Source organism: Oncorhynchus mykiss, chromosome 28 (genome assembly GCF_013265735.2).
Source record: "Oncorhynchus mykiss isolate Arlee chromosome 28, USDA_OmykA_1.1, whole genome shotgun sequence".
Lineage (NCBI taxonomy): Eukaryota > Metazoa > Chordata > Actinopteri > Salmoniformes > Salmonidae > Oncorhynchus > Oncorhynchus mykiss.
The window spans coordinates 28,029,068-28,043,001 of NC_048592.1; positions in this window are offsets into that span (position 1 = coordinate 28,029,068).

The window sequence follows — 13,934 nt, forward strand, 5'->3', positions numbered from 1 at the left end:
AGCAGGGACCCTGGGCTATCTTTCTTTTGGTGATTTTCAGAGTCAGTAGAAAGGCCTCGTTAGTGTCCTAAGTTTTCATAACTGTGACCTTAATTGCATACTGTCGGTAAGCTGTTAGTGTCTTAAGGACCATTCCACAGGTGCATGTTCATGAATTGTTTATGGTTCATTGAAAAAGCATGGGAAACAGTGTTTAAACCCTTTACAATGAAGATCTGTGAAGTTATTTGGATTTTTACGAATTATCTTTGAAAGACAGGGTCCTGAAAAAGGGAGTTTAGAAAGTAGAACAAAAGTGTCATTGACAAACTCATTTTAATTAGATCAGATAGGTGTGTTTTAACTGTTGCCAAATAATGACATGAACGTATATTGTCAAACCCAGGCCACCTGCACCAATGCCCATGTCACGTAAAATGATAGACAGGCACAGGAATACGACATAGTTTGTTTATTTCTCTACCCGAAATAGAGTGTGTCATGAACATGACGGGGACAAACCCCAAAATAAACACTTTATATATATTTTTATATATATATATTTTTATATTTTTATATATATATATATATACTTTATATTTATTTTTTTTTTATTTTTTTGTTATATATATCACTTTATATATAACAAGTGTGCACTTGTTATTACGGGTCTCGTCCCATGTACTTATTAGAGGTTCACACCTCGCTCTTTGTTTGGGCTATAGCCCTGTGTTATATTTATATATATATACATATATACATATATATATATATATATATATATATATATATATATATATATATATATATATATATATATATATATATATGTATATATATATAAATATAACACAGGGCTATAGCCCAAACAAAGAGCGAGGTGTGAACCTCTAATAAGTACATGGGACGAGACCCGTAATAACAAGTGCACACTAACACGGTAACACGAAAGCCGATACAACAGATCACAGGTCCTCACAAGACCAACGGACATGGAACAATAATCAACAAGGACAATGGGGAACAGAGGGCACACATACACATACTAATCAGGGGCAATGGGAAACCGGGTGTGCATAATGAGAAAAGACAGTCCGGGGTTGGTGGTAATGATCCAGTTCAGTGACGCCTAGAAGGCCGTGACGTAGACCTCTGGAGCTGGTGAACAGAATGAGCAGCAGTACCGGGGGAATACGTGACAGCCCAATGCCCTAACCACTGTCCCAATAAGGGACATCTCTAAGGGATGTGCTTATTGGGCCAGTACTTTTACACCCAGTCAGAAGAAACCCTAACTCCTCCTCCCTAGGCACTTATGTAAATTATCATTAAAACAGGTCAACATGCCCCATCAACATTAGACAACCATGTTCTATGTATGTTTGGTGGAACGTTGATGGAATATTCTCCTAATCCACAGAAAACTGGACGCATGAATGTTCTTGCAACGTTCCCATGAAATGTGTCTAGAACATTAATATCTTAAATTCAGAGAACATGGTAACTACGTTCTGGGTAAATTCTATTTGACATTAAGGGAAGGGTCTCTTGGAAACATTCCTTGCACATAACAGGAGCATTCCTATGGAAATGTTATATAACCTAAAGTTGTGGGAACGTTTGTTGTTAGCTGGGTACAAGTTATTCTGAGGTTGAGGGGGGCACTATTCACTATTCAAAATCTGTGTGAATTTCTATGATACAACTGTGGCTTGGAGGTTTTGGCTAGTTCATGTTAAAGATGCTTCCCTAGGCTTCTGCTCTTTGAAGCCTGATGAGCTCATTTTTGCAGCCTGATGCTATTTACCTCAGTAAAACAGTTGATTTCCAAATGTTATGTTATGACTTGATTACGGCCTGGGGCATACAGTGGACAGCAATCATCTATGACCACATGATGATATGGTTTATCCTAATAATACACTACATTAATGACAGTGTCTCCTTACATTCCTCACACTCTGGTAAATGTATCCTACAGTACAGAACATGTTGTCAAAGTAAAGATACTTTAAGATTGAAAAATCCCACAGGATTATAGAGTCTGCAAACATCTGGTCACAAGAAGTGACATTTTCCCTCCCTCTCTGTCATCCTTCCCTGACATAAAGGTCAAAGTTCAACAAAAGTCAGCCAGGACTAACTGAAGGGTTAAAGTGGAGGTGTGGACTTTGACTGACCGCTGAGGAAAAGCAAAGAGTCGGGGAGCTACAGTAACTCCTATCGATGACAGAGTGGGAAGGTGGTAATTACCAGTTGTGACGTTGTAAATACCGTTTGGATGCATTCAAGTGCTCTGAACTCGTTGAGAAATGCTGGTTGGCTAATGGTCAACAAGCTGCGTCAACCATTAACTTAAAGTACAGCTATCATGCTTGTAAACAAATTATAGTGTTCAAAAACAATATTAATAGACTGCTTTTTATAATAAATATAGTCACATTTAACTGCCGAAAATGCTGTTATGGAAGTAATTTCCTTAGTAGGTGACATCAGAGGTCAGCATGTGGGAAAAGTTGGAACTCAGGGATGATAGACGAGTTCCTCACTCGTAATTACCAGTTGGGGGGGCATTCAAGTGGATTTTCCCCAGTTGTATATGTGGTAAATACCACCTTTCCACTTCCTCTTGCAAACAATACCCCCAAATTTGCAGCAATATATACCTCACACAGGCAACTCAGACAATTTTTTTCACCAACTCTTACTTTTAAAACATTACTTTCCTTATAACTGTGTCCCAAAATTCAACCCCAAGCACCAGTGTGAGAACTTGACCTTGTGGAACGATTTGGGAAACAGGCCTTGTCCAGGCCTTGTCCTTCCACAACTGGTTCCTCCGACAGGGAAGAGGAATGTGTTCAGCTGGAGATAGAGGCCTGCAGGAAAATACTCCTCAGGATTAAAACTCAATCCAAGTTTATACATCTACACTAGTCTGTTTTAAATCACACTGTATTGGTTCTAATCACACAATTTCCGAGTCTTGACTTGTAAGAGCCTATGTAAAATAAATTATTGCTATATGAATGAAATGAATGATGAATCATCAATGAATGACATGTGTGTGTGTGTGTGCGTGCTTGCGTGAGTGTAGAGTGATACATACAGTATACATACTGACATTGAGATTTGAGATTAGAGGATTATGATTTTTCAACGCCGATACCGATTACTCTGCCAATTTTTATTTATTTGTAATAAGGACAATTACAACAATACTAAATGAACACTTATTTTAACTTAATATAATACATCAATAAAAATCAATTTAGCCTCAAATAAATAATGAAATATGTTCAATTTGGTTTAAATAATGCAAAAACAAAGTGTTGGAGAAGAAAGTAAAAGTGCAATATGTTCCATGTAAAAAAAAGCTAATGTTTGAGTTCCTTGCTCAGAACATATGAAAGTTGGTTGTTCCTTTTAACATGAGACTTCAACATTCCAAGGTAAGAGGTTTTAGGTTGTAGTTAATATAGTACTTATAGGACTATTTCTCTCTATACCATTTGTATTTCATATGTGTAACAGTATAGCTTCCGTACCTCTCCTCGCTCCTACCTGGGCTCGAACCAGTAACACAACAACAACAGCCACCCTCGAAGCAGCATTACCCATGCAAAGCAAGGGAAACAACCACTCCAAGGCTCAGAGCAAATGACGTTTGAAACGCTATTAGCGCGCACTAACTAGCTAGCTAGCCATTTCACATCGGTTACACCAGCCATTTGTCATGTACTGTCATGTTGTGTCTTGTCTCTGTCCTTTCCCTTCACCCTGTCTCCCTCTGCTGGTCGTTGTTAGGTTACCTTTTCTCCCCCGCTTTCCCCCAGCTGTTCCTTGTCTCCTCTTGACTACCTCGTCACCCCTTCTCCCACCTGTTCCCCTTTTCCCTCTGATTAGTCCCCTATATCTCTCTCTGTTTTTGTTCCTGTCCTTGTCGGATTCTTGTTTGTTGTGTTTCATGCCTGAACCAGACTGTCGTCATGTTTGCTGTAACCTTGTCTTGTCCTGTCGGAATCTGCCGGTCCGTCTGAGCCTACCTATGTTTGGTAATTAAAGAAGCTCTGTTTAAGTTAATTCGCTTTTGGGTCCTCATTCACTCACCGTAACAGAAGAATCCGACCAAGAATGGACCCAGCGACTTCGGATCCTCTCCACTCAGCCGTCGGGATCCAGGGAGCGATGCTAGGCAGACACGAGCAGGAAGTGTCTGCTGCTCGACATGCCGTTGAGACCCTGGCCACCCAAGTCTCCAACCTCACAGAACAGGTTCACCATCTCCGCCTCGATCTACCGGCCACTTCCAGGGCTTTCGAATCTCCGGAGCCCAGAATCAATAACCCGCCGTGTTACTCTGGGGAGCCCACTGAATGCCGCTCGTTCCTCACCCAGTGTGATATTGTGTTTTCTCTCCAGCCCAACACTTACTCCAGGAGCACTGCTCGTGTCGCCTACGTCATATCTCTCCTTATTGGACGGGCTCGTGAGTGGGGCACGGCAATCTGGGAGGCAAGGGCTGAGTGTACTAACCAGTATCAGGACTTTAAGGAGGAGATGATACGGGTTTTTGATCGATCTGTTTTTGGGGAGGAGGCTTCCAGGGCCCTGTCTTCCCTATGTCAAGGCAATCGATCCATAACAGACTACTCTATTGAGTTTCGCACTCTTGCTGTCTCCAGTGGCTGGAACGAGCCGGCCTTGCTCGCTCGTCTTCTGGAGGGTCTCCGCGCAGAGGTAAAGGATGAGATTCTCTCCCGGGAGGTTCCTTCCAGCGTGGATTCCTTGATTGAACTCGCTATTCGCATTGAGCGACGGGTTGATCTTCGTCACCGAGCTCGTGGAAAGGAGCTCGCGCTCTCCGTCGCCCCCCTCTCCGCATCACTACCATCTTCCTCTGCCGGCTCGGGTGCTGAGCCCATGCAGCTGGGAGGTATCCGCATCTCGACTAAGGAGAGGGAACGGAGAATCACCAACCGCCTCTGTCTCTATTGCGGTTCCGCTGGTCATTTTGTCACTTCATGTCCAGTAAAAGGCCAGAGCTCGTCAGTAAGCGGAGGGCTACTGGTGAGCGCTACTACTCCTGTCTCTCCTTCAAGATCCTGCACTACCTTGTCGGTCCATCTACGCTGGACCGGTTCGTCAGCTTCCTGCAGTGCCTTAATAGACTCTGGGGCGGAGGGCTGTTTTATGGACGAGACCTGGGCTCGGGAACATGACATTCCTCTCAGACAGTTAAAGGAGCCCACGGCCTTGTTCGCCCTGGATGGTAGTCCTCTCCCCAGGATTCAGCGTGAGACGCTACCTTTAACCCTCACTGTTTCTGGTAATCATAGCGAAACCATTTCTTTTTAAATTTTTCGTTCACCTTTTACACCTGTTGTTTTGGGCCATCCCTGGCTAGTTTGTCATAATCCTTCCATTAATTGGTCTAGTAATTCTATCCTCTCCTGGAACGTCTCTTGTCATGTGAAATGTTTAATGTCTGCTATCCCTCCTGTTTCCTCTGTCTCTTCTTCACAGGAGGAGCCTGGTGATTTGACAGGGGTGCCGGAGGAATATCACGATCTGCGCACGGTGTTCAGTCGGTCCAGGGCCACCTCTCTTCCTCCACACCGGTCGTATGATTGTAGTATTGATCTCCTTCCGGGAACCCCCCCCCCCCCGGGGTAGACTATACTCTCTGTCGGCTCCCGAACGTAAGGCTCTCGAAGATTATTTGTCTGTAGCTCTTGACGCCGGTACCATAGTCCCCTCCTCCTCTCCCGCCGGAGCGGGGTTTTTTTTTGTCAAGAAGAAGGACGGGTCTCTGCGCCCCTGCATAGATTATCGAGGGCTGAATGACATAACAGTGAAGAATCGTTATCCGCTTCCTCTTATGTCTTCAGCCTTCGAGATCCTGCAGGGAGCCAGGTTTTTCACTAAGTTGGACCTTCGTAACGCTTACCATCTCGTGCGCATCAGGGAGGGGGACGAGTGGAAGACGGCGTTTAACACTCCGTTAGGGCACTTTGAATACCGGGTTCTTCCTTTCGGCCTCGCTAACGCTCCAGCTGTCTTTCAGGCATTAGTCAATGATGTCCTGAGAGACATGCTGAACATCTTTGTTTTCGTTTACCTTGACGATATCCTGATTTTTTCACCGTCACTCCAGATTCATGTTCAGCACGTTCGACGTGTCCTCCAGCGCCTTTTAGAGAATTGTCTTTTTGTGAAGGCTGAGAAGTGCACTTTTCATGCCTCCTCCGTCACATTTCTCGGTTCTGTTATTTCCGCTGAAGGCATTAAGATGGATCCCGCTAAGGTCCAAGCTGTCATTGATTGGCCCGTCCCTAAGTCACGCGTCGAGCTGCAGCGCTTTCTCGGCTTCGCGAACTTCTATCGTCGTTTCATCCGTAATTTCGGTCAGGTGGCAGCTCCTCTCACAGCCCTTACTTCTGTCAAGACGTGCTTTAAGTGGTCCGTTTCCGCCCAGGGAGCTTTTGATCTCCTCAAGAATCGTTTTACATCCGCTCCTATCCTTGTTACACCTGACGTCTCTAGACAGTTCGTTGTCGAGGTTGACGCGTCAGAGGTGGGCGTGGGAGCCATTCTTTCTCAGCGCTCCCTCTCTGACGACAAGGTCCACCCATGCGCGTATTTTTCTCATCGCCTGTCGCCGTCGGAACGTAACTATGATGTGGGTAACCGCGAACTGCTCGCCATCCGGTTAGCCCTAGGCGAATGGCGACAGTGGTTGGAGGGGGCGACCGTTCCTTTTGTCGTTTGGACTGACCATAGGAACCTTGAGTACATCCGTTCTGCCAAACGACTTAATTCGCGTCAGGCGCGTTGGGTGCTGTTTTTCGCTCGTTTCGAGTTCGTGATTTCTTATCGTCCGGGCTCTAAGAACACCAAGCCTGATGCTTTGTCTCGTCTCTTCAGTTCTTCAGTAGCCTCCACTGACCCCGAGGGGATTCTCCCTGAGGGGCGTGTTGTCGGGTTGACTGTCTGGGGAATTGAGAGGCAGGTAAAGCAAGCGCTCACTCACACTCCGTCGCCGCGCGCTTGTCCTAGGAACCTTCTTTTCGTTCCCGTTCCTACTCGTCTGGCCGTTCTTCAGTGGGCTCACTCTGCCAAGTTAGCCGGCCACCCTGGCGTTCGGGGTACGCTTGCTTCCATTCGCCAGCGTTTTTGGTGGCCCACCCGGGAGCATGACACGCGTCGTTTCGTGGCTGCTTGTTCGGTCTGCGCGCAGACTAAGTCCGGTAACTCTCCTCCTGCCGGCCGTCTCAGGCCGCTTCCTATTCCCTCTCGACCGTGGTCTCACATCGCCTTAGATTTTGTCACCGGACTGCCTTCGTCAGCGGGGAAGACTGTTATTCTTACGGTTGTCGATAGGTTCTCTAAGGCGGCTCATTTCATTCCCCTTGCTAAGCTTCCTTCTGCTAAAGAGACGGCACAAATCATCATCGAGAATGTTTTCAGAATTCATGGCCTTCCGTCAGACGTCGTTTCGGACAGAGGTCCGCAATTCACGTCTCAATTTTGGAGGGAGTTTTGCCGTTTGATTGGGGCTTCCGTCAGTCTCTCTTCCGGCTTTCACCCCCAGTCTAACGGTCAAGCAGAACGGGCCAATCAGACTATTGGTCGCATCTTACGCAGTCTTTCTTTTCGCAACCCTGCGTCTTGGTCAGAACAGCTCCCCTGGGCAGAATACGCCCACAACTCGCTTCCTTCGTCTGCGACCGGGCTATCTCCTTTTCAGAGTAGCCTCGGGTACCAGCCTCCGCTGTTCTCATCTCAGTTCGCCGAGTCCAGCGTCCCCTCCGCTCAGGCTTTTGTCCAACGTTGCGAGCGCACCTGGAAGAGGGTCAGGTCTGCACTTTGCCGTTATAGGACGCAGACTGTGAGGGCTGCTAATAAGCGTAGAACTAAGAGTCCTAGATATTGTCGCGGTCAGAGAGTTTGGCTCTCCACTCAGAACCTTCCCCTTAAGACGGCTTCTCGCAAGTTGACCCCGCGGTTCATTGGTCCGTTCCGTATTTCTCGGGTCATTAATCCTGTCGCAGTTCGACTTCTTCTTCCGCGTTACCTTCGTCGCGTCCACCCGGTCTTCCATGTCTCCTGCATCAAGCCCGTCCTTCGCGCCCCCGCTCGTCTTCCCCCCCCCCCCCCCATCCTTGTCGAGGGCGCACCCATCTACAGGGTCCGTAGAATTTTGGACATGCGTCCTCGGGGCCGTGGTCACCAGTACCTCGTAGATTGGGAGGGGTACGGTCCTGAGGAGAGGAGTTGGGTTCCCTCTCGGGACGTGCTGGACCGTGCGCTGATCGAGGATTTCCTCCGTTGCCGCCAGGTTTCCTCCTCGAGTGCGCCAGGAGGCGCTCGGTGAGTGGGGGGGTACTGTCATGTACTGTCATGTTGTGTCTTGTCTCTGTCCTTTCCCTTCACCCTGTCTCCCTCTGCTGGTCGTTGTTAGGTTACCTTTTCTCCCCCGCTTTCCCCCAGCTGTTCCTTGTCTCCTCTTGACTACCTCGTCACCCCTTCTCCCACCTGTTCCCCTTTTCCCTCTGATTAGTCCCCTATATCTCTCTCTGTTTTTGTTCCTGTCCTTGTCGGATTCTTGTTTGTTGTGTTTCATGCCTGAACCAGACTGTCGTCATGTTTGCTGTAACCTTGTCTTGTCCTGTCGGAATCTGCCGGTCCGTCTGAGCCTACCTATGTTTGGTAATTAAAGAAGCTCTGTTTAAGTTAATTCGCTTTTGGGTCCTCATTCACTCACCGTAACACCATTAGGATGATAGGCTTGAAGTCATAAATAGCGCTGTGTTTGCGAAGAGCTGCTGGCAAAACGCACGAAAGTGCTGTTTGAATGAATTCTTACGAGCCTGCTGCTGCCCACCACCGCTCAGTCAGACTGCTCTATCAAATCATAGACTTAGTTATAACATGATGACACACAGAAATATGAGCCTTTGGTCATCAATATGGTTGAATCCGGAAACTATCATTTCGAAAACAAAAACGTTTATTATTTCAGTGAAATACGGGGTGGCATCTATTAGTCTAAATATTCCTGTTACATTGCACAACCTTCAATGTTATGTCATAATTACGTAAAATTCTGTCAAATTAGTTCGCAATGAGCCAGGCGGCCCAAACTGTTGCATATACACTGACTCTGCGTGCAATGAACGCAAGAGAAGTGACACAATTTCACCTGGTTAATATTGCCTGCTAACCTGGATTTATTTTAGCTAAATATGCAGGTTTAAAAATGTATACTTCTGTGTATTGATTTTAAGAAAGGCATTGGTGTTTATGGTTAGGTACAGTCGTCCAACGATTGTGCTTTTTTCCGCAAATGCACTTTTGTTAAATCATCCCCCTGCGTTGCATCGATTAACGTAAACTCACTTAAACTTGTACATCGCCTTGGTCCGTACAATTGCCCTTATTTTAGCACCCCAAAAACGTAATACTTCCAGATCAACTGTAATGTCAATACCATTGTAAAGCACAATTTCTCCCCTTTCCAACAGAATCAATTACATGACCAAAATGCTGACAGTTGTCGTGTGGGAAAACTGCTTATTTTCACTCGATCTGTCCAACTTATCACCTTATCGCCTCTAAAATGTAAATAAAACACTATAAAGAGTTTATATAATGTGTCATTACATACCTATTTGAAGGTTTGTGTCGAATTTGAATCGGGTTTTTAGGACGGTGCTAAAGTGATCTTATAAGTAAACAGTGGCTTTGAGAATGATGATCGCATGCAATGATGACGCAAAAAATGACTAGGTATCCCCCCTTACCCTCGTCACTGTCCATTTCTTGTTTTTAAATGATGAGAGAAGTGCTACACCTGGTGGAGAGAGATTGTAAGACAGAAATAGTTGCTTTATGCGTGCTGTACGTTACGACATGACACATCAAGATGTAACAGAGGATCAGTTTTTTCAACTTTTCTCCAATACTATAGAGCCATTACCATGTTGATCAACGCTTGAATAGAAACCTGGTTCACACCACCGATTTTGAAGTCAACACAGTCGTTACAGTCCCATTAGTTTTCTTTGTAGCCTCGTTTGAATGTTGCGGTTGCGCACATTTGTACGGAATGGGGTGAGTTTACGTTATATGCAACGCAGGACACACTAGATAAACTAGTAATATCATCAACCATGTGTAGTTAACTAGTGATTATGATTGATTGATTGTTTTTTATAAGATAAGTTTAATGCTAGCTAGCAACTTACCTTGGCTTACTGCATTCGCGTAACAGGCAGTCTCCTCGTGGAGTGCAATGAGAGGCAGGTGGTTAGAGCGTTGGACTAGTTAACTGTAAGGTTGCAAGATTGAATCCCCCGAGCTGACAAGGTAAAAATCTGTCATTCTGTCCCTGAACAAGGCAGTTAACCCACCGTTCCTAGGCCGTCATTGAAAATAAGAGTGTTCTTAACTGACTTGCCTAGGAGTAAAAAGGAGTAAAAAAAAATATACATATATATTTTTAAATCGGCAAAATCGGTGTCCAAAAATACAGATTTCCGATTGTTATGAAAACTTGAAATCGGCCCTAATTAATCGGCCATTCCGATTAATCGGTCGACCTCTAATTGAGATCGCAAGACACTAGGATCCACATGGTGCAGACGGTGAACTTCAACCGATGCTGCAATCATATGAACAGTGTATGTCCAGGGTCAGACCATTTCTGTAACCACAAACTGGAAAAAACATTTTGAAATAAAAAACAAACACATGCTTTTTCATTAGATAAAGTCAGGTAGGCCTACAACAGCCTCTGTATCAAAATGTTTTCTCATGTTCTCATGTACTGAACAGTACCAAGACCGGCCCCTCCAGACCCAGACAGGTCAAAAGATCATATGCAAAAATCTCTTTAAAGGCATGGAGAGGGTGTGTTGGTGGAATGGTGAGTCCATTGTTCCGGTGTGTGGGAAGACCACCCAGTTCTACCTCAGCTCCACTCTGGGAGATTTAAATAAAGTTTCATTGTGGGACTTACTTCCAACTAGGAAACCTGGCACAGCTGCCAAAACTAGCCCTGTTATTTACTACTATGCTGTAGCAAGTATGGCTGCTGTGCTCTGAGGCTTATTTGTCTTTCATACCAAACATGTTTACAACTGAGCTTTAAAGACATGCTCCGGAACTTTGGAGACTACTAAACTGGATGTGTCAATGTGTAGTTCATACATGCATAATCTATGAGGTAAAACATAATTACTGTCTTACCTCAATTAGCCACTAAATCCCTAGTTTGAAAGCAACTGTTTTTCTGGAAGCTGGCCTGTGCCATTTTCCCTACATTTTCCCCCACGTGGGCCAGCCCAATAGGAATTAGAGTTGAACCAATGAACTTCAGCCCCTCGCCATATGAGTGACGCTAGCAAGATGCACATCATGCACCCACAGCAGAGAGAGATAAATGATGAGAGAGAGCAATGAAGTTATGTAAGTCTACCAATGGAAACTGAATGGGAACTCAAAGTCTGAGAAAACAGGAAAAAAATTCTACCCAAGGACCCCGTATGGGGTTAAGAACCATTACACATGATGACGTACATCTACCTATTAGGCTGAAGTGCCCAAAGTCTGAGTGCTGTGCCACAAGGTTGGACATTCAGCTTGGTTTGAACGGAGGCTTTGCCAAGGTAACAAAGTTTCTCCCTTTCCCTTGTACTCTCCCTAATTGAGTCTTGTATTATGGAGGGTGAATTCCACAAGCACACAAAGAGGGGATTATTCCTCCTGGCCATAGACTCACTAGACTAGAGGTTGTTGACGGGAAGAGAGCGAGAGCGGTTGACCATAGAGGTTGTTGACAGGAATAAAGAGAAGGGGGGAGATCTCAAGTACCCCGTTGGTTGCTAAGAAGTCTGTTCTGTTGCTCCCCAGTCAGTTGGGGTCTAAGCCAGTCTTTCTGCCACAGTGGCTTTTCAAAACACACATCATTCCTGGTTGTGCTTGTCTACTACACGTTCAGCCTAGTGGTTAGGACACGGTGTGCTGTAGAGGGTATCCCAAGGTTGCTGGCAATCTCAGATATACTAAATAATTTCTGAAGGTCAAACCATACTGACTCTAGACTGAGTCCCAGATAAATTATTAGTGCTCTTGCCAACTTCTATGTTTTTCTCCTGCCAAAACAGCACAGACAGACAGACTCAGGTGGCAGTATGACTAGACCTTCAGATGTTATTAGTAGGTAAAACAACACCAGTGGGTTCTCAGAGTCACTTCTGTGTAGATATAACTGTAGACTGCATGTAAGACTTTATGAAACAAACATTTATTGATACAAAAGAATCAAAACAATAGAAGAAATATCTATATTGGGACAAATGGCAATAAATACCACCTCAGTGGATGGGGCTCTACACACAGGGAGGGGGAATTATGGCACAAGGAATCAACAGGATATAAAACAACATTTAAAAATCCATACGTTTGGTCATGTGACAGAAACTAACATTTGAGATTCTCTTCTTAGAGTATTAAAAAGCCTTTCCTGCAGTCGAATGACCAAAGCACCTCTAGTGGCCTCATGGGTCCAATGTTATTCGGATTTTTCATCATTAATAAGCATGCCTTTTCAAATGCTGAAATGGTTCTGTTATATTTCAGTCTTCTGTGATGTACATAAAGTGTAATTTTGGGATTCAAAATCATAATGGAATGCATTTCAACTCTATATCTGACATGGTACAGGTGTCTTCTTTTTTACCACGACCATGTGTGTGAGGTGTATACTTTTGCTTCAAAGTAATTTGATTAAGACTACCAAGAAACACTGTGACCCTGATTTAGCCCACTGCAGTAAAAGGTTAAAGAGGCAGAGAAACTACAAACAGAACTACAAAAATATTCCAGTGCTTTCAAGTCAAACTGGGATCAGACAGTCATAAACATCTTAACTTGAACCATTTATCTTTTCTCCTGCCAACCTTCTCTAAAATATGATTGCTTGATTAATCAGAATGAGTGTACAAAACATTAGGAACATCTTCCTAATACTGAGTTTCACCCCCTTTGCCCTCAGAACAGCCTCAATTCGTTGAGGCATTGACTTTACAAGGTGTCGAAAGCATTCCACAGGGATGCTGGCCCATGTTGACACCAATGCTTCCCACGGTAGTGTCAAGTTGAATGGATGTCCTTTGGGTGGTGGATACACACGGGAAACATTCTTGATACACACGGGAAATTGTTGAGTGAGACAGATCTTGACACAAGCGGTGCGCTTGGCACCTATCACACTTAAATATTTTGTCTGCCCATTCACCCTCTGAATGACACAAAACCCATGTCTCAATTGTCTCCAGGCTTAAAAATCCTTCTTTAACCGATATCCTCCCCTTCATCTACACTGACTGAAGTGGATTTAACAAGTGACATCAATAAGGGATCATAGCTTCACCTGGATTCACCTGGTCAGTCTCTCATGGAAAGAGCAGGTGTTCTTAATGTTTTGTACACTCAGTGTAAGTCTCTTACCAAAAATCACCACAAAGCAGTAGACTTGTGGTTCTGATTTGAAGGAGAGGAAATAGAGGACAAACAGTAGAGTATATTGAAAACAAGGAGCAAGGAAGTAGGTAAACATGATGTGACGGAATGCTTCTTTCACAGAACTTCCTAGTTGAGTTTCTGAACAATGAGAACTTCAAAACCCATAAAACAGAAAAGGACATGGCACATTCTTTATATTATTCTGATTGGTTGAAAAATATGGACATTCTAATGAGAGTTTAAAAGGAATGCAAGAAAGATAAGGCAACATTTCACTTACAGTTGAAGTCGGAAGTTTACATACACCTTAGCCAAATACATTTAAACTCAGTGTTCACAATTCCTGACATTTAATCCTAGGAACATTTCCCTGTCTTAGGTCAGTTAGGATCACCACTATATTTTAAGAATGTGAAATGTCAGAA